Source organism: Melanotaenia boesemani, chromosome 16 (genome assembly GCF_017639745.1).
Source record: "Melanotaenia boesemani isolate fMelBoe1 chromosome 16, fMelBoe1.pri, whole genome shotgun sequence".
Taxonomy (NCBI): domain Eukaryota; kingdom Metazoa; phylum Chordata; class Actinopteri; order Atheriniformes; family Melanotaeniidae; genus Melanotaenia; species Melanotaenia boesemani.
In genome coordinates, this window is record NC_055697.1 from 14825202 (window position 1) to 14845993 (window position 20792).

Consider the following 20792-nt stretch of genomic DNA (forward strand, 5'->3'; position numbering starts at 1 on the left):
TAACCCACATCACAGATTTAACCCTAACATGATCCCCCATGTTTTGCATTTTGCTGTAACTGTTTTCAGACAAGAAGATTTAATGGTCAGCGTTAAACTGGGATGACTTGCTGGGCAGAAGAATATCCATCTGTAGTCTGTGGTAAGAAGTGGTTGCAGTTTGCAGGGGGTGATCTGTTAAACTAGAGCATATTTGCAAAATCTTTATAGGCTTTAAATATCTGTTGAAACAGCAGAACTGTCTGTTATAAACACAAGATATTTAATGTTTAATCAGTATCAGATTCACTTAATTTATGCCAGAAATTGCCTATTTATATTAGCAGACTTTCTAGGACACTGTCAAGAATCTAAATATCTTTAAGTCTTTAAGAAAACATCCTGCAGTGTTGCCTGGCAAAGCGCTGTAGCCTCATGTACAGAGGCTGCAGATCCTCTACGCTGCTGGCCCAGGTAGAATGCACAGCTGTAAACCACTGCAGATTGAGCTGCAGGTAGATTACACCATCTCAGTGTTACCATCCCACCATGGGCAATGGTATGTACTGTAAAAAGAGAATAGTTGAACCCCCTTAAATTAATTGTTTCAATTGGTGACACGTAACTGAATTAAGTTTATCCAACTTAAGCCTGTTCAAATCAACCATTTTGAGTCAGACTCAAATCATTTAGTGTCTTTTAAATAAAGAATCTGAATCACTAGGTGCATTTTCATTACCCCTAGAATTGCGCAAAAGCTAAACATCGCAATAAAAAAACGGTAATGGAAACACCTACATTTCGAAAAAAAAAAACTCAAATATCGCTAAAAGTTTTTACGCTCTCATCAGATGGTTTTTCAGGCATGTCGATATAGAAGTATATTGCAAAAGTGTAATGGAAACACTTTTCTCGCATTTACTCTTCACCGGACGTGACGTAGCGGGTCATGTGACCAGTTCATTTCAAATAGAGATGGCTCGGTCTGAGTAGACGCAGGAGGAGACGGAAATCTTTTTACAAATAATTAAATAAAAAATGATTGTCATCCTTGATAGCAAACAACGGAGAAATACAAGAGTTTTACAAAGATTTAGAAATCTCTATCCTCCTCAAAGTGGAGTCTCGCGGGACGAGATTTTACAAGAATAACGGCTAATGCGCTAAACATCATTCAATGGAAACACCTGCAAATCGCAATTGCACTTTATCGAAATGTTAGAAATATTGCTTTTATTTTGCGAAGTACTGTAATGGAAACGCAGCTACTGACTTAGTTTCATGGAAACTTAAAAGATTCAAGTTGCACCAAATGAAATATTTTATTTATCCGAAAGTAAATTTATATTCACATTATATTAAACACTATAGTGTGAAAGACATATTTATATTGAATATTTCCACATCACTCTAAAATGGGATTATTTTACTGTCACAAGAAATTAAATTAATACCATTAAATGTTTCCTCAGCAACTTTATTTCTACTGCTACTGTTGTTTGGTGTTGGTGGGTTTCTTTACGTACTGTCTTCCACACTCATCCTGCCAGCTAACATTCAAACAGGACAAAACATGCCAACAACATTTTCTAAATGTAAACATAACCCAGGCAAAAATACACATTTATAGGGTAGCTAAATGTGCATTTCCCATGAGCCTTTGCAGTCTTTGCACAATTGGTACTAAATGATTTGAGTAGGTTTGAGTCTTGAGTTGAACTAACTTAATAAAAACTTGGATAAAAGTACTCGTTACATTTGAATTACGTTACATTGATTGGTAAAACATGCTTGTAACAATTACTGTGAATTCTTTGCTTTGGTAGGCAATTTGTATTGTAGATGTAGAAGACACCAATGATACTCAACAGCACCAAACTAACAGATACTATTCACTTAAAAAAAAATCTTTTAAATTTAATTAACTGATATTTCCATCTTATCACCCACAAAAAATGCCATAAGCTTTGATCTGTTCTATGTGAACACAAAAATTGAGGAGCTAGCTGATCGTTATATGAGGCTTCTTATAGTTTGTTCTTGTTACAGTTCATACCGAGTACCTGCTCAGCATCCTGGGCCTCTTAACAATGTCATTGACCTTTTCTTTGACATCGACTGTATTTCAGTTCACAGAATGCTCAAACGGCCGATGCTGGAGCCCAGGAGATGCAGGTAGTGTGCCATGATTAACGCTCCGCTTTCCCAATCTCTGACAAGCACGAGGGCCACTCTGCCTGTGTGATACACTTCTTCCCAAATTGAATCCTCTCCTCTTCTTTCTTGTTTGTGATGTAATCACACTCGATGCCACCACTTCTCACAGGACACCTATCCTCTTTTCATTTCTAGCAATAAAGCATTATGTGTAAGATGACTTAGGCAGCAGCTCCCAAAATGGGCTTGGCTGTCCTGAGGTCAACACGGGTATTCATCAAAGCTGTTCCCCACTGAGGAAGTAATGATCAAACTTTGTGTTCCACAGACTTAGCAGAATTTACAGCATCTCCCAGCACCCTTGCCTGTCGCTCTGCATGGTGCTAAGCTTATCTTTGTTCAGTCCAATTATATGACCTGATGAAAAGAATACAATTGTCGTTCTGTGCCAGTGGTTTACCAAATAAATAAGTGCTTAATGACCCTCTCACTCCCCCTTTTCAGCTTAATTAGTAGGGAACAGATTTGTTGGATGGATGACTATACAGCAACAGACTGTAAAACTGAAACAGGAGACAGACAGCCAGCCCCTCATTCATTGCGTGTATTGTAGTGTGCAGCTGCTTGATTGCTGCCCAGGCTATTTGACTACAGCTGACCACCAGCAGGCCCAGCTGCAACACATTTGAGGAGGTAAGCAGACAAGATCATGTAATCAATTCTGCTAAAATGACTAATTAAGTATCAGTCAAAAATGTGGACACACCCACCAATTCATTTTGAGTGAGTGTTATGTTTGTGTGTGCATATGTCATTGACAGGTTGCTACTGAAAATATTTCTGAAATAAATGATAGTGAATAAGAAGTCAATGCATAACAGTAATTCTCTTGTTCAGGGTTTATAGATGTAACATTAGCATTTCACCTCTCACAGAATCTTGCTCTAGGCAGTATTGACTAATCATGTTTAAGAAGGCTTTGTATGCATGCAAACACTGTGTGGCGGCAAATAAAATCCAGAATCTGTCAACTGTCAACTGGGATTTCAGATAGCAAAAAATAAATCACAAACTAAAAACAGGAAAAATATCAAATGAAATGATGTAAATACTGTCAAACATTTTAAAAAGACAAAGAAATGATAAGATACATTTGATGCAAGCCCTATAATAACTAGTAGAGTTGATATTTTACTAAAATGATTATCCCAACTTTTCAAAAACTAAACAGATAAATTAAAATGTATGTACGTTGATCATTCAATCATTCATTTTCCTTTAAAGATCTCCACAAAGATTTCACAGAACCTGTGTTCCTCGCACATCTAAACGTGTCCTGTCAATTTTATGTTTAACACAGACTCTAAACCAGGCCAGAAATGGCTGGATAGGATTGGAGCTCCTAATGTGGAGGTAAATTGTGCAGATTTTTTGTGCAGAGGCAGTCACTGCTGGATTCAGAAAAAGCTTGTCGGATTGATTTCTTTTTTTGTGCTGCTGTGTAACTGAGTGTGGCCTGTGTTGAAGCTCATGCTGCGCATGACTTGCCTTCATCATCTTTTTCATCTTTCATCACTGAAAGGAAATCAATAGTCATCAGAGAAAGATCTGGTTTTTGCAGGGGGCACATTGGCAAATATTTTATGTTTATTCATAAACCTCTGCTTTACAATAAGGTTTAGAGAAGTTACCAAGAAGCGAGGGACATGGGATAATTATTGAATAGCTGGAGAGAGCAACTACAACATTAGAATTCGATGTTGCTGAGAGTCAGTACTTAGACTATGGACTAAAGAAAACTCAGACATTTCTGTGAATATGTTTGCTAGGCCTTCAATTTAATGACGAATTATTATCAGTCAATATTTTTTCCTGTCTTCATTTAGAGATTCATAAATGATGTGATTAGTTGAGCCCGAAGCAGAAAAAAACTCAAAGACTACAAATGTCTTTATCACATAATCCATTTTGACTATTCATGAGAAACAGATGTCATTAATAACATTAATACTTGCATTGCTCTTTTATATTGCCCAGTGTGCCAGAGCATATGCAATACAAGGGCCCTAGAACAAGGTAACCAAATGAATTTTTAATCAATCATTAATGTATCATCTATATTGCCTGCATCTGCATTTTTGATGTTGACACCCAGTTTGCTGCTACATCTCATGTTTATTTACTGATGATTCTTGTTTCTCTTTATTGTAAATAATCTTTTTAAAAAAACATTATTTTCGGACCAAAACCAGACTTTGAAAGTGTATCTAAACACATTAGTTGGACTGAAATTATGCTAAATTTGATGCTCTCAAACCAGATTAACACATCCTTAAAGACTGTACTTTTGGATAAACCCAAAATAAATTAAAATGATTTGCTTTCTGTGAGTCACAATTTCTCCAGCAACTGGTGCAACCTGAGATATATCATTTTTGAACTGGCGTAATCAAAAATCTACAAAGTCTTCCAGCCAAATGCTCTCCAAGAGTTTGAGTTTGTAATTTCCCATTGGGATTCACAGTGTTTAATCTACAATTCTTCTGAGATACAGCTGTTACATTTTCTTTATTATTTCTAATTGTTTGAATTAAATGTTTTGAATGTCTTCCATTTAATACAAAGCAACCTGGCATCGGACGTACTTTGTTAATTAAATCAATACCTTATTTGTTTTAGGCGTTTTAAGGTTAACTGTGAATGTTGTAAAACAAGTAAAGTTGTCAAATCACAAGGAGGTTGTTGGAATAAAGGACAAAAAACATGTTCAAATTATTTTCTTTTTGACACTGCACTGATAAATTGATATGTTTGTATGTCTGATTTCACAGTTGCACTAAAGACCACGAACAGTTCAGAGTTTATACACTGATGCAGCATGCTCTCTTCAAACTTTGATTTGGTGGTATACGTTCTTTTACTACAATTATCAAAACTTAGCTTAAGGGATGCATTAAAATATTTTCATATCTTCTGTTTTTCTTTTAAGCATTGTATTTAGCTGCTAACATAAGCCCAGCCTGCAAATGAATGTCAATAAACACCAGCTGCCCTCTGAAAACACAGTATGCTGTGTTACACACAGGTGACAGGTAACAGGTTACAAATAAAACTAACCCACAGTCAAAAATAAGTTTCTCTCTTATTACTTTTGGCTGATGCAAAGCTTTTTTGTCAGAAATAATTACTTACTGATTATTTAAACACTGTAAATAGAGTAGACGGTTCAGATCAAAGCAGGCTAACGGCTAATAACTCCCAGTTGCTACATGTCCAGGGTTCAGATTGTTCTAAGCAGGAACAGAGAGTGCCGTCCGTAGACATCTAGTAGAAAATGACTAATCAGGACTGTTTTGTAGACTAACATGATTTGGGCAGTAGAGGCACTGAGAGGACTGAGCAGCACACACATCTGTCCTTTAGTGAGGACTGTCCTCGTTCAACTTTGACACCTCTACTTTGGATAAACGACACAGTGTCCAGAGAAAAAGATGTGTTAAGATGTGTTTATCTAAACAAATATTTATAGGGATGGGCCATGCTCCAGGCCTCCTACTTTAAAATACACACACACAAACACATACATGCACTCACTCATCCAATTTCCCCCACTGCTGCTACAGTCCAGCTGGCACTAAAAAGGGATTCTTTGATGTTGGTAGAAGCATTACGGGTAGAAGCTGTAAGTGTTTCTGCCAGTAGTAAAACTATTTTAGCTACTGTGCTGGAGGCAATGCTGAGACATTTGGAACAAGAAGATTTAAATGAGTAAAACATTTCCTCAGATCTTTTTTAGTAACAGTGTGCTTGTCTGGACTGCCTTCATGAAAGGGGAGAGTGTACACTGTGTATTTCTGACTGATTATCATTCTGACAACTGACAGGAATGAAGTATTTACAACATTTTTGAGTCTCAATGTACGAACATGTTGACAAGTAAAATGATTTCAAAGGCCAGTCTCACTTCACACAAGTTCTAAGACATTCACATCACATTCAACAATATTAAGCAGCTACTGAAATTATTATTGATCGCAAATAATGATTAAAATGATTTAAAAAAAAAAAATTAATTCATAGTTACTTCATTACTTGCTAAAGTACTTTTGCATTGCCATTCCTTGTGTAGTATTTATCTCTGAATGTACTGACCTTACCTCATCACATAAGCTGCATTTCCATTACAGTTGTTTTTAAGAATAAAAGCGATGTTTCTAAAATTTCGACAATTGCGATTTGCAGGCGTTTCCACTGAATTGTGCTTAGCACATTAGCCATTATTCTCGTAAAATCTCGTCCTGTGAGACTCCACTATGAGGAGGAGGGAGAATTCTAATTCTTTGTAAAACTCTAGCATTTCACTGTTGTTTGCTGTCATAGAGGGCAGTTATATTTTGTCTTTAATTGTTTGTAAAAAGATTTCCGTCTCCTCCTGCAGCTACTCATACCGTGCCAACTTTTTTTAAAACGAACTGGTCACATGACATGAAATGCAAAAAAAGTGTTTCCATTACACTTTTGTGATATACTTGTATATCAACACATCTGAAAAACCAATTCATGAGAGCAAAAAACTTTTTAGCGATATTTGAAATGTAGGTGTTTCCATTACTGTTTTTTTTATTGCAATATTTAGGTTTTGTGCAATTAGGGGGGTAATGGAAATGCACCTACTAAATGTTTCATGGTGTTCAATCTGAAGTTCAGTGGGTTCACCATGATAGCTCTTGTTCTTTTCACCCTTACACTCAAAATAATATGAGAACTTCCACAAACTCAGCACCGTCACCTCTGCCATCCGCATTCTTCACTGCCAATTGAAGTCTATAGGACTACCAAGCACAGGCCACCCCTAGATTCTGATGTTCGTCTCTCGTTATCATTGTCTTTGTGCAACAGTGATTAAAGGCATAATTATTCCTAAAATTTAGACATTTTTTAAGGTCTCATTTACATAAGCCACCCTTTTTCTCTTCTGTGCCCCTGCCTGTCAAAACTTTACTAGACTCAGCCCTACTTAGATTTGACACTAGGATACTTGAATATACAGAGGAGCTAATGGTTGATTCAGTGACTGCAAGGTGCCCATGACCTGTGGCTTTAAAGCAACCCCAAATCCCCACCCTATTTACCACTGTGCTTAATAGTTTGTTTAAGGTGTTTAGGCTGATGTGCTGTGCTTGCTCACATTGCTCAAATTGAATTGAATTGAATTGAATTGAACTGAATTGAATTGAATTGAATTGAATTGAATTGAATTGAATTGAATTGAATTGAATTTGATGCATTTGATTAGCACCACTACTTAGCCTCTTCATTCCAGTGGAATCAGTAAGGGTGTATTACATTTTCACATGCTGCTTATGCATTTTTATATAGTGTTTGTTAAATAATGACACTGTAGTATTTCATGTGTTGTTGCTCATCCAAGGTTGTATTTACCTTAAGCACCATGTGATTTGTTTTATTATCTCCAGATAGGTAAAACTTTAGAAGTGAAAGATGTTCTATCCTTTAATATTCCATTATTGTATACATATGTCAAGCCAGGCCTGAAAAACAAAGAGATTTTGGTCCATCTGTGGGTCCCTGGACATAATCATTTAAGCTCACTAGATTCCAATGAGACTGAAACCAGGTCTGTGTCCCATTTTCACACTAATTGTTCTTTATCTCTGATCAGAAAGAATTGGTGATCAAAGAGTAGCTGACTTTTCACAGCTGTAACCCTGAGCTCAGGCCCAGATATGAAAGAGATGTGCTCTCTGGCACCTGTTGATCAGACTAGAGAACTGCAGCCTCTTCTGACAAGCACTATTGATTCGATAAGCGTATCAAAGAGCAGAGTGTTTTATAAAATATTACTGAAGAGATGAGAGCATGAGAGGTTTTGCTGCATGATTTTGGGCATGAACCACATCATAGCTTGCACCCATTGTTGTAACTTCACAGTGATGAGGTCTCATCGAGGGTGGGAAATGGTTAACTTGTTTGACGTGATATCTCTGTGATGAGTTTCAGATGTCCAAGGACCCGGAAATTCCTGGCCTGATAAGCTGTCAGGAACATGCCCTTTCTAGAAAGCGTATGTGTATGTGTGTGTATGTATGTGATAATGAACTGAGAGAAAGAATGGACAGCCTCAAGGTTATGTGCCATTAAAAACTAGACTACATAAATTCAGCCCAATAATTCATAATAATATTGCTGCATTTGCTGGCTTGTTTATCCCACATTTATTAAGCTGCTGGCTTCATGGTGCTTGTGCTGGTGCATACTGCAAAACTTCTGAGGAGTGGAACTGAGTGAATATGATTAGAGAACATATGGGAATGATTAGAACCTGTAGACGTAGAAGCATCTAAGATCCACAACACCAATACAACCTTGTTATGAACAGCAAGAATTAAGTAGGGACATTACTAAACCAAACAGTGCATGGAAGCATTTTGTGTGTGCAGGAGTTGAGTTTTAAGTGTGTCACTATCTCTACTCTGCTGTATTGACCTCTCTTGGCTCTTGTTCTGTCTCCTTGGCCATCACTTCCTTGTTCATGATTTAAGAGTCATGTGGAGGCCTTGAGAATTAAGCCTTGATTTTCCATGTTTTCAAACCAAAAACAGTCACTCTGGTTCTCTTAGTTCTTTCCAAATGTCCTTTTCTTTGCACATTCACACACAACACCTGTACCAAAAAAGTGGGGACGCTATGTAAAATGTAAATAAGATGAGAATTTAATGATTTGCAAATCTCACAACCAATTTTTATTAATTACAACTAGAAAGCATATCAGATGTTGAAACTGGAATATTTCTCTTTCTTATTAAAACTATTACCTTACATTGAATTTAACTACTGCAGCATGTCTCCAAAAAGGAAAGGGATATATATACCACCATAAATATCTGGGAACTAAATAGACAAGCTGCTGGACTTCTGGGAGACGAAGCATGTTCCAGTCTTGACTAATACAGGATTCTAGATGTTCAATATTCCTGAATTTTCTTTGTCCAATTGAACATTTTATGATGCATCAAATGTTTTTAATTGGGAATCTGAACTGCAGGAGGCCCAGAATCTGGACTCTTCCTCTACAAAGGCATGTTGCTGGAATAGATATTGCTCCGATGTGAGCATATGTTGTTCTAAAGCCTGTATATTAATTTCAGTGTTGATGATGCCTTTCCAGATGTGCAAGCTGACTGTTTCATAGGCACTAATGTCCCCCCACGCATTAGATTTATTTCAGATTTGAGTTGTCTAACCAAGGGGTCTCAAACTCTGGCCCTTGAGGGTTACTGCCCTGCAGGTGTTAGGTGCTTCCCTGCTCTAACACACCTGATTCAAATTAAATTGATCCAATCCTTTATTATCAAGTTCTGCACAACAATCCATTAATTTGAGTCAAGTGTGTTGAAGGAGGAAAAAAACATCTAAAACTTGCAGGAGAGATTGAGATCAATGGTCCATCTACAGAACACTTCCAATTTGCCTCTGTCCATTGTAAATGTAGATGGTAGCATTTATGGATTATGTTCACATATGTATTCTTAGGATACAGCTTTAATCTGCATTTGTAGATAGTGAGCACACAGACTATGATTTCTGGAAGTGTTCTTGAGCACATGTATCGATTTCCATGACAGAATCATGTCTGTTTTTATAGCAGTGTTGCCTGAGGTCCCGAAGACCACAGATATACTTATTTTCAGCTGTGTCTCTTGCAGACAGAGATGTTTTCAGCTTTTCATATCATGTATTGTTGATGGAATATTCATATCTTCCCAGTTTAACATTAAGGAATATTATTTTTAAATTGCTCCACAATTGGTAGACAAAGTGTTTTACCAATCGTTGATCCTCTGAGCTTTACTTCTGAGAAACTCTGCCTCTCTAAGGTGCTTTTTGTGGTGTTATTGATTCATTGTCCATTAATTTAATTCGTTTCTAAATCTTCCTCCAGCTGTTTTCTTTTGTACCACTTTCCTCACATTTTGTAACCTCTGTCCCAACGTCTTTAAGAGATGTTGTCATCATCAAATCCAAGAAGAGCTCATATTAGTGAGTAGTAAAATTGAAAAATTACAAATGACAATATTGATGTAACAGTCACTGTAAGCTCAGGAAAAATGGGGTAAATTTTTCACTTGTTCCAAAGAGGAAAAAAATCATAGTCAAATACAAAGTGATGACTGCTTTGCGTGTCATCAGAGTCAAGTACGCACAAAATTATTTGCTTCTAAATCCATAAATTGTCCACAGATAAAAGTGGCATACATGAACAGAAGGATAATGGAATCTTTACTTCATCCTGAATTCATTAAGTTTTAGGATTTTCTTGAACCAATATTTAAATGAAATGTGTGCCAATGTTGATGTAGAGATGCAGGAGCTGAAACTGCAAGCAGAACTGTTGTTGACAGCTAAATATTGTTCCTTATCCAGGACTTAGTGAGAGACTGTTAATGAAGAGTCAGAGCAGCAACAGGAACATTGTCAGCAGAACTCATTTAACCCAGTTAATACAGTAACACACCACAAAGCTAATCACAATTTAAACTCCAAAACAAAAAGAAAAAGGGCTACAGCCTGATTTTTTTTTCTTCTTCTCAGGTACCCATTTTTGCTTCAGTGCAGTGTTTTATTCGATTTTGTTCTTCTTTTTGTTCCAGTCTGAGCTTTGATTCTGGTGTGAGCAGCTGGCTTCATTCCTTTTATCTTTTCAGTGTTATAACACTAAGTCAGCAGTATTTGAGGCCTGAGGAGTCAAACCACAACATTTTGTATGAAAGTTTCCTCCTGAAGTGAACGAAGTGACCTGGTCCTCAGACAGCACCAGGCTTGCAAATCCAGCAACTGATCATGTTTGTTATTACAAATTCCCCAAATACTTTTATGAAACTACAACAATCATGACATTTATGGCTATGATACTGCTGTTCATGATATCACTGCTGCCATAAAGAGCCTCTTTATATGAAATGTTTTAGTCCATGTCACACAATCTTGGATTGTTATTAGTTACAATTAAATTACTATTCTAACTATATTTACTTTAAACTGTGAATTGTGGTATGATTCAGTGTAAAGTCTGTTGGATAGCTTATTTTTACAAAAGCATGCAAAGGTTTGGTCACCTTCATGCATGTAACAATAATCATTTAAAACAGTGGTTCCCAACCTGGGTCTCAACTTAGGTTTTGACTGTACAGAGCCTGCATGTTTTTATACAACAATATTCTAAAACCTACACTGCCTGGCCAAAAAAAGAAGTTGCCACCAAAAGAAAAAATCCCACACCCTAATATTTTGCTGGACCGCCTTTATCTTTGATTACAGGACGCATTCGTCGTGGCATTATTGTTTCAATAAGCTTCTGCAATGTCACACGATTTATTTCCATCCAGTGCTGCATTCATTTTTCACCAAGATCTTGTGCTGATGATGGGAGAGTCCGACTACTGCACAAAAACTTTCTCCAGCACACGCCAAAGATTCTCAATGAGGTTCAGTTCTGGACTCTGTGGTGGCCAATCCATGAGTGAAAATGATGTCTTATCCTCCCTGAACCACTCTTTCACAATTTGAGCCATATGAATCCCAGCATTGCCATCTTAGAATATGCCTGTGCCATCAGGGAAGAAAGAATCCATTAATGGAAAAAGCTGATCATTCAGTGTATTCAGATATCAGCTGACCTCATTCTTTGGGCACATAATGTTGCTGAACCTAGACCTGACCACCTGCAGCAACCCCAGATCATAGACTGCCCCCACAGGCTTGTCCAGTAGGCACTAGGCATAACTTCATCTGCCTCTCTTCTTACAATGATGCTCCCATCACTCTGGAACAGGATAAATCTGGACTCGTCAGACCAAATTACTTTCCTCCATTGCTCCAGAGTCCAATCTTTATACTCCCTAGTAAACTGAAGCCTTTTTCTCCAGTTAGCCTCACTGATTAGTGGTTTGTTTATGCCTACAGAGCTGTTCTAGTCCCAGTCCCTTAAGCTCCCTTTACATTGTGCATGAGGAAATGTTCTAACTTTCACTATTAAGCATAGTTCTAAGTTTTACTGTTACTGTTTTTGTTTTTTGTTTTTTTTTTCACCAAACGTTTAAGTGATCATTGATCATGATCATTCAGGAAGATGATGACTCTCCATCCTTCCCATTTTTAATTATGCATTGGATAGATCATAACCCAATTTTAGTAGTGTCTGCATCCCCTTAGATGTTTTCTCTACATGATGCATCCCAATGATTTGACCCTTCTTAAACAGATTAACATCTTTTCCACAACCACGGGATGAGTCTTTCCACATGGTTGTTTAAGAAATAAGAAGTTAGTCATTGTATCAGCTGAGGCTGAAAAACGTGCTGCCAGCTGAAAGATAATCCCCCATGCAGTAACTATCTAATAGTAGGGTTGTACCTATTGTCTTAGTTAAATCCAAGTGGCAGTTATTTTTTTGGCCAGGCAGTGTATATCCAAAGTGAAAAGTAAAAAAAAAAAAAAAAGCAGTAGTAGTAGTAGGCCACACCTTGTGCATCCAATCAGTTTTGGCCATTTACTGTGGTGTTTAGTGATGTCAGTGAGCTAGTATTGGAGTAGTTCATGTCTGTCCTGGTAACCTTGATTTTTTCCAGAAATATCAGGACAAGACTCAGTCAGAACGCATTTGTGGCAAGAAGCTAGCTGATGAAAGCATAAATCCAAGTATAAATTCAGCATTGGGCAGGTGGGGCTTACAGCTTTTTGGTAGTTGTATGAACAGGGACTTCAAGGAAAATAGGGTGGGAACCACTGACACAGTTGAAAGCACTGATTCCCAAGGCATTAAATCAAAGATGACAGACAGATTTGCAAATCAGGTTAAAAATAATCATAAAAATGAATAATAACAGAAGAAAAACTTTATACATCTTCATAGTTTCTCTCCTCTGAAGCTGCTGTTGGTCTGCAGCAAGCCTGACCAAACTTCTCTGTTTCGGATCTATCTGTCCAGAACCCATTATGCCATCATGCTTTTCCCGTAAGTGTATTGGCAAAGTGTATTTTTGCTCTTATGTTCTTTTCCCAGCAAAGGTGCTCCCTGACATGCCTCCCATGCAGGTCAGGTTGTGCAGCCTTTTTCTGATTTACTTAATGATTCACATGACTGCCCATTGTTGCAGCATTTATTATGGTGTTGCTGAATATTTTTTAGCTTGATTGCCATGTTAACCTGTGTAAAAGTGACACGAAAATGAGTAAAGTTCAAAATAGCAAATAAAAAAAAAACAACAAATGCCCCAGTTAGATTTGATCCTTTGTGGTGACATGGACAGTGTCTGGAATCCCCAATAAGCTTCAATCATTTTATCACCAGCAGGTGTATTGAGTGCTTTGTGAGATTATTGCAGTCAGTTGCCTCATTAGAAATGTCATAGGCTCACAACTCATGCTTCACCCAAAGAGTAGATCAATTGATCAAGACCACACAGACACAATTTAATTTAGGCGCAAAAGCTTTCTGCAACATGTTAAAGTCAGCACAAACTTCAAAAGATTTATTGATGTGCTGATTTATGTCTCCTTGGGCAGCAGTTTTCCTAGACATAAAAGTGTTTCTTATAACAATTTCGTCATGAGACACAACATGTTTTCTTTCATTAAAAACAACATTCTGGCTTGCATTCAATGCTAAGAAGAACAGGGTAGTGGAGGGAGCTGCAGCAGTGATGGGCACTGACATAATGTATCAGCAGAATAACAGAGACAGGAGTGAGTCAGGGATTAGCAGCACTATGCACCTGAATGTTATTAGCTCTTTCTTAGAAAACCCCTATAGAATTTAAAGTCTTTGTTGAGTCTGATACTGATGGAAAGAATTCATCCGTCATTGTTGAGCCACAGCAGCATTAAGAAATGAGACAAAAGGGCCGTTTCTAAACACATTCAGAACTCCTGATACCAATTACCTGAAATGCCACAGTGATGTGTGTTCATTCTTGATCTTGCTTCCTGAAAATGTCACATTGTGTGGAAATAGCAAGTAAACACTATTTGACACGACTGATGCTTCTAATGACTGCAGGCTTGTTCTGAAACTGCCCTTTTGAGCTGTAATGATTGTGCCATTTTTATGCCGTGTTGTGCTGTTCCAGATGACTCTGCTGTTAATGCTATGATGTTTTAATATTCTGTCGTATTGTTTGACACTAGCCGGTGAACACATTTCTTATATACTATAACACAAGATAATTTTAAGTTGTGTTCTCATGCTGTACTTTCTTTTGCTCTGAAAACCAGCAGGATGCTGAGAGGTCAACAGGAGCCATATCCTTAGAAAAGAAACCTCTTACAATAGCAACAAAGCAGGTTAAGGAGACAGCATGAAGCGTGATCACACCTACAGATTATTATGCCATAATCACATACTTGAATTTGCCCATCTCACTTTCATGATTTTTATTCTCAGGCCATGTACACACTTCTGCAGGTAAACTAACACCCTTTTGCAACTTACAACATAATTTTCCACAAATATCTAACACCCTTTTTTGGTGCATATATATATTTATGTGTATATAAATATGTATGTATGTATATATATATATATATATATATATATATATATATATATATATATATATATATATATATATATATATATATATATTAGTTAGTTTACCTGCAGAAGTGTGGACATGGCCTGAGAATAAAAATCTCTGACCTTTATCAGTGAAACATGACCTCAGTCCTCTCCAGGTGAACTGTACAGTGGATGAACCAGCTCTGGGCTGCAGGTGCATGCAAACTCTTCACAACAGTTAATGTGGACATTAATCGCTGTTGTCACCTCTACAGCTAAATAAAGACCAACAGAGCAGCACAAATCTTAAGCAAAGGAACATAATAAAAATAACCACAGAGACACAAATGGCCTGAAACAATGGCCGCATGACAACAGAAAGACATAAAAACAACCATGACATGATCCAGAAACTTGCCCCCTTTCTGGTCATGGAAGTGGAACTCACTTAAGTGATCCCACACGTTACAGATGTCATAAAGTGATATTTGCCCTTTGTTTCCATTTATTCATTTTTTTTTTTTTTATTTCATGCATTTCTTTTATTTTTTTATGTAAAAGGTGAGTAAAGTAACAAAACTTTAAGACCTGCAAAAGTTCAACCCTGCTAAACAACTGACTGTAGGCTGTTGTACAGAGCTGACGATGGGCCTTTGGGAACACCCGGAATGTTGGTGAATGTCCATTTCTCTTTTCAAAGTGTCAACATTTTCTTTTTCAGACGATTCCAAATGCTGAATTGTTGTTGGATCTGTGAGTGAGAAAGAGATTACTCTGACTGACTGTTTAAGTAGAAAATCAATGATATTACCCACTTGGTGCAGCCTCTTGTTCTTCTATCTTTTTTTCTTGATCTCTGCCTCTTCTTATTATCTCCACAACCAGTGGACCATATATCTATCCTGTAACTGTATTGTGTACAATTTTTTATTTTCACAGTTTCTCTAGTTGAACACAGTTAAATAGACTACCGTTCCCTTCGATGTTCCCTAGCTGGTAGCTGGATTTGAGCTTTGCTGAGTTTATGAGGGCAATTTTTTTTCACCCAGATGCTCAAAATACAAGACGTCCCAGAAGGGGGACCCTTTTGTTGCAGCTTGTTCTTGACATTGATTTGGTATATAGAAGCTCTAAAATCCCATATATGTTGTCCAAGCTTTTCTTCCTGAACTACATAATGGCTGCCTTGTGGGTTCTTTGGTATGCCCCAAACCAAAAGTGAGAGCAATGATTGTTGCGCTAGTGTACAACATGAAAAAAGCATGTTTGATTTTTGTTTCTACAATTAAAGCATATATTCTGCTCTCTTTTTCATTTTTACTTGATCCTTTAGCAAAATAATTAATCCATTTACAAGCATAATTTGATCATTTTAAAACCATTAAATTACATGTTGAACTTCTATGTGTAATATATTTTAAGTAAGAGCATGTAAGTTCAATAGGAAAACTATTCTAAAAATATTGAAAGTAGTGGTACTTGGTGTTGTATTCTTAAAAAAAAAAGCCTTCTGCCATAGTAATTATCTCAACTGCTGCTATTCCAGCTGTGCTCATAAATCCAATAAGTAGAGCAAAAAACTACTAAAATCCGGGTAATCTAGACAGGCAGCATTAATTTAGCAATTGCCACAGTGCAGCTATTAGAAAGTGTGTAACTGCTCATTTGCTGCTGTCTGCCAAGCAAGCATGACATTGTAAGGTGATGCTGTTTTAATTTTCAAATTGAGTCTGTATGCTTTTCTCTGCCTGCTGTGCATGACCTTCTTGGTGTGAAGTGATGCACAGCATGAAGACGTGGGCAGATTTGAGTCCAGTTGCATAAATTAGCCTCCCTCTCCCTCTGTCAGAAGTTTCTTCTCTTTTTTTTTCTTTCTACTGGGTTAAACACACTGGAGCTTGTCAGTATGCTCAGCTGAAAGGCTTGCAGGGAATGCAAGAGTCTTGGTAAACAGTACTGGGCAGTAACCTCTCCAGGGAACTGAGCGTGTATGTGTGTGTGTGGCTGTTACACTGCAGCAGTGAGAAGGTGTTGTGGCTTTGTTGACATGGGTCACAGTGGCATGGCAGAGCAGCAGGATGAGAAAGTGGTAAATGGGGTCAGGGTCACTGACAGCAGAGGAGACTCGGCTAACAGTGTTGGTGACACAAAGTTTTTTGTTTGATGTGTTAACATAAATGGGATTTCGACTTGTTCTTATGTTTTCTTGTGATAGAAGTTGTTGTAAAACTGCATGTGTACAGCAACAGGACTGTGCTGAATTTGTATTATTGATTAAACAACTTTATTCAGCTTTACATTGCCAAGGTGGACAATTTAATTAAAACAAGCATCCTGAGTGAGCCTCGTCTCGTCTTTATTAAAGTAAAAGCACATATACTTTTATTTGTGTTTTTAAAAATTGCAATACATTTTTAAAAGTAAATGTATTGATTCAACTTATTTACCATGTAAAAAAGGAAAAATAAGTCTGAACTGAACTTTAAGCATTTTCTTATTTACATAATTTTACATAATATCTACATCCCATAGAAGAAAGTCTGACTATCCTCTTTTTGTTTTTCTTTATTTTAAAACCTGAAAATAGAAAAAAAAAAGTGGTTCTTCAAAAGTGACATCAAATTACCATTAGTAGATATTTATTTATGTCTTTATTTATTTATCTTATTTTATGTCTTTTTTCAAAAGGTCTCATAACATTTGCGGCTCTAAAGGAGTTTTATTTAGCTGGGCTGAGGTAAAAATGGCTCTTCGGATTGTAAGTTGCAGACCCCCTGCACTAAACAAACAGATTTAGCAGTAATTTTCACTTTTTAAAAAACTGCTGGATGAATTTAAGCTGTGAAGCTGTTTCCTTCTAAACACAGCAGGAACCATATGTGATGAATATCAGCCATCAGGTGAACAGATAGAAAGCAGGATTAGAATTTCACAGCTTCTAGATTAAGAGGAGAGATAAATATTCACAATATGCACAATAACTTCCATCCATGCATTTTTTGTGGTTCATTATCCAGATTTCTTGCCTATAAATTCTCTAACATTGCATTCTTAATTTGACTGTTTAGCTTAACCTCTTGTGCCTGCACCCTCTGCTACTGGAAGTTAATGGGGTAACATCCAGTTTTACGGGTGTGATGTCAGGTCAGTAATTCAATTACAAAAATGTGTGGTATCCACAGAAAGTCCAGAATCTCAGCTAAGAGCTCAGTAAAGCCATTTCTATGACCAACAAACAGTTAAAACAACAAATGATTATAAGACCGGATAAGTCCGAAAAAATATGTTAACACAAATTATGGCTCCCCGAGTCCATCCAATGGCATAAACACGGACAAATGACACCTCTACTGAAAACAAACATCTCACAGATTCCACACCTGTAAGTTTCATCTCGCTATGACCAAGATTTACCAAATCAGAGGCAAAATAAAGCCCAATTTAAACTTCACGTTTAAAAAACAAAATCATAAATGTCTTACCTTTGATGTCTTGCCTCTAAACTCATATCCACCAGGATAAAACCGCATTTGATTAAAAAGAAAGAAAAATGTTTCTCGTTGTGTTTTGGGAGCAGTTTCCTAACCAAAAATCACAATTTTCTGACGTTTGCATTGGTTTTGACAGACAACAAGAAATGTTGGTTCTTTTCCTTCTTTCTTAAGTGCCAGACAGACAACATCTGTTCATTTTAATGAACCCACTCTCTCCTGATTACGTCATTCGTAGCGCTGCAGCAGGACAAGACATGGGGGAAGAGGCACTAGGACTGCAAGCCTCTGCATGTGGTTTCTCTGTGTTCAGAGCCAGTGAGCAAGAACTTTTTTTTAAAAAAAAGAGAGCATTAACAAAAAATGAACAGGATTAATTAATTAATCCCTTACCACGATAATAACTCCTTAACATACCCAGACCTAATATACATGTATATACAATATCTAACAGAAGTGAGTACAACCTTCACATTTATGTTAATATTCATTATATCTTTTCATGGGACAACACTATAGAAATTAAACTTTGACATACAGAATATCAAAGTTTAGTTTTTATAGTTTGGTGTAGTGTATATCAAAGTTTAATTTATATATATGTGTGTGTGTGTGTGTGTGTGTGTGTGTCAGGGACCAAGCAGTAAGCAAAGAGGACACAGAAAGTAATTTCAAAAATTGGGTTTTTATTGACCCAAAATTAATACAAAATTCCAAAATAATGAATAAACTAGCCGGTCATTAAAAGAGGTCAACTAAATTTAATGATACTCAAAAGTGTAATTTAAACAAAATCAAACTTAACTGAGGTAAAATCTGATCCAGCAGCACACGGTAGAGCCTGACGAGCCGGCGCCCAGATTTAAAGCTCCTCGTCCCACCTTTCATCAACCAGGAAATGAAGCTTACCCCAGCATGGTAACTCAAAACAAGAAAAAACATGTTAAAGCACATAACCTTCCATTGTTGATAAGTGTGCATTCCGAATCATCAATGCAAGGTCAAACATGAATACAAATACTGTTTAATATTTATCTGTAAATAAATGTATAATGAAAAAATGTGACCAATATTACCATTGTGGGGCCTTAAGCCATCACAATATATATAGCCTGAACTTTTCAAATAAATTTGGGATTTTTATTAGGGCTGTCAAACTTTACTTGTTAATACAAAGAGATTAATCTGTGAAAATAGCATCTTAATTTTTTAATGCATTAATGAATAAAGATGAAGATAAAGTTATTACTAATAACATGTTAAAAATTTGGCATTAACTTGGCGAAGAAGCTGATTTTAAACATGTAGGCTCCTTGTTATAGCCGTGAACTGAATCAACCAAAAACCCTAATTTTTCTTAAGTTTCTGATATTTTTCAAGCCGTACGTTTAGAATTTTTATCATCGGGTCTCCAGAAACAAAATTATTACTATTTTAAAAACCCGAATTTGGCATTATCTCAGCGAGAGAAGCTGATTTTGGATATATATCGATGCCTGTGAACATAATCCACCAAAGACCACTTTATCCTCATTATTTATGAAAATGCTGGCATTTTGAGGGCTTTCTCTTCACTTCTGAATCAGTTCAGAAACATGCATATTAAGTGGTGATTTTAAACTTGCTTCAGCTGTTTGTAATGTGTACAGAAAAGGCTTTTTCATTGACTTGCTAACATCACAGAAGTGTAAGTTACCTTTGCAATTAACACTGACACAACTTTATCATAGAGCCTGGTTTTTGGACTTTGTCCTGGTAACAGTTTAGATTGTGATTTTTGTTTGTGGTCCGGAATACTGACTGGTCTGAACATAGTACACATTTCCACTGTGTGATAGTCCATCCTAGAAGCTTCCAAGCCCAGAGATGTTGACTCATCCCCATGTCATCTGTTGTTGTGTTCTTGGGCAAGACATTTCACCCTCTTGCCTCCTTCCTATTATTATTATTATTATTATTATTATTATAGACAAGGAACGTAAGACCCCATGTTTTCTTTCACAACAGAGTCTTAAGTGGCATTTGTGAATGTAACTATATTGTGCTTGGCAGCAGTTTGCCAAAGTAATTCCTTGCCATGTAATTCTTTGTGAGGCATTACTTTTTTTATTACTATCATTCTGATTTGGAGACTGTATTACAATAACTATTAACCTGAGATTAGCATTAAGCTATGTAGCAGTGCTAATCTAGTTCTCTGCTAGCACCAGATAAGATTTGAAATGTGGAGAAACTTTGTCATATTTAGTTTTCAGTAAATATTTTAGTGACTACACATCAACTCAGTTAATAAAGATTTTCACAATGGAGCTTTAAAATAAACTAAGATGCTAAAAAAGGTAGCTCAGTATCCAAGTTAGTTAGCCGACTAAGCTAGCGCTACATGATCCAGTTTAAACTGGAGGCTACCTAGCAGGGCTGCTAGTTGATTTTAAGGAAAGCTACGGCATAAAAATATAGAGAAATAACCCATATCCTGTAATAAAATATAAAAATGAGGAGAAAGGAAGATATTTCAGATGTTTTTTGTTGTTGTTGTTGTTGTTTAGAGGAAGGACACAGATTACTGTAAAGAGGTTTTTGTTGCT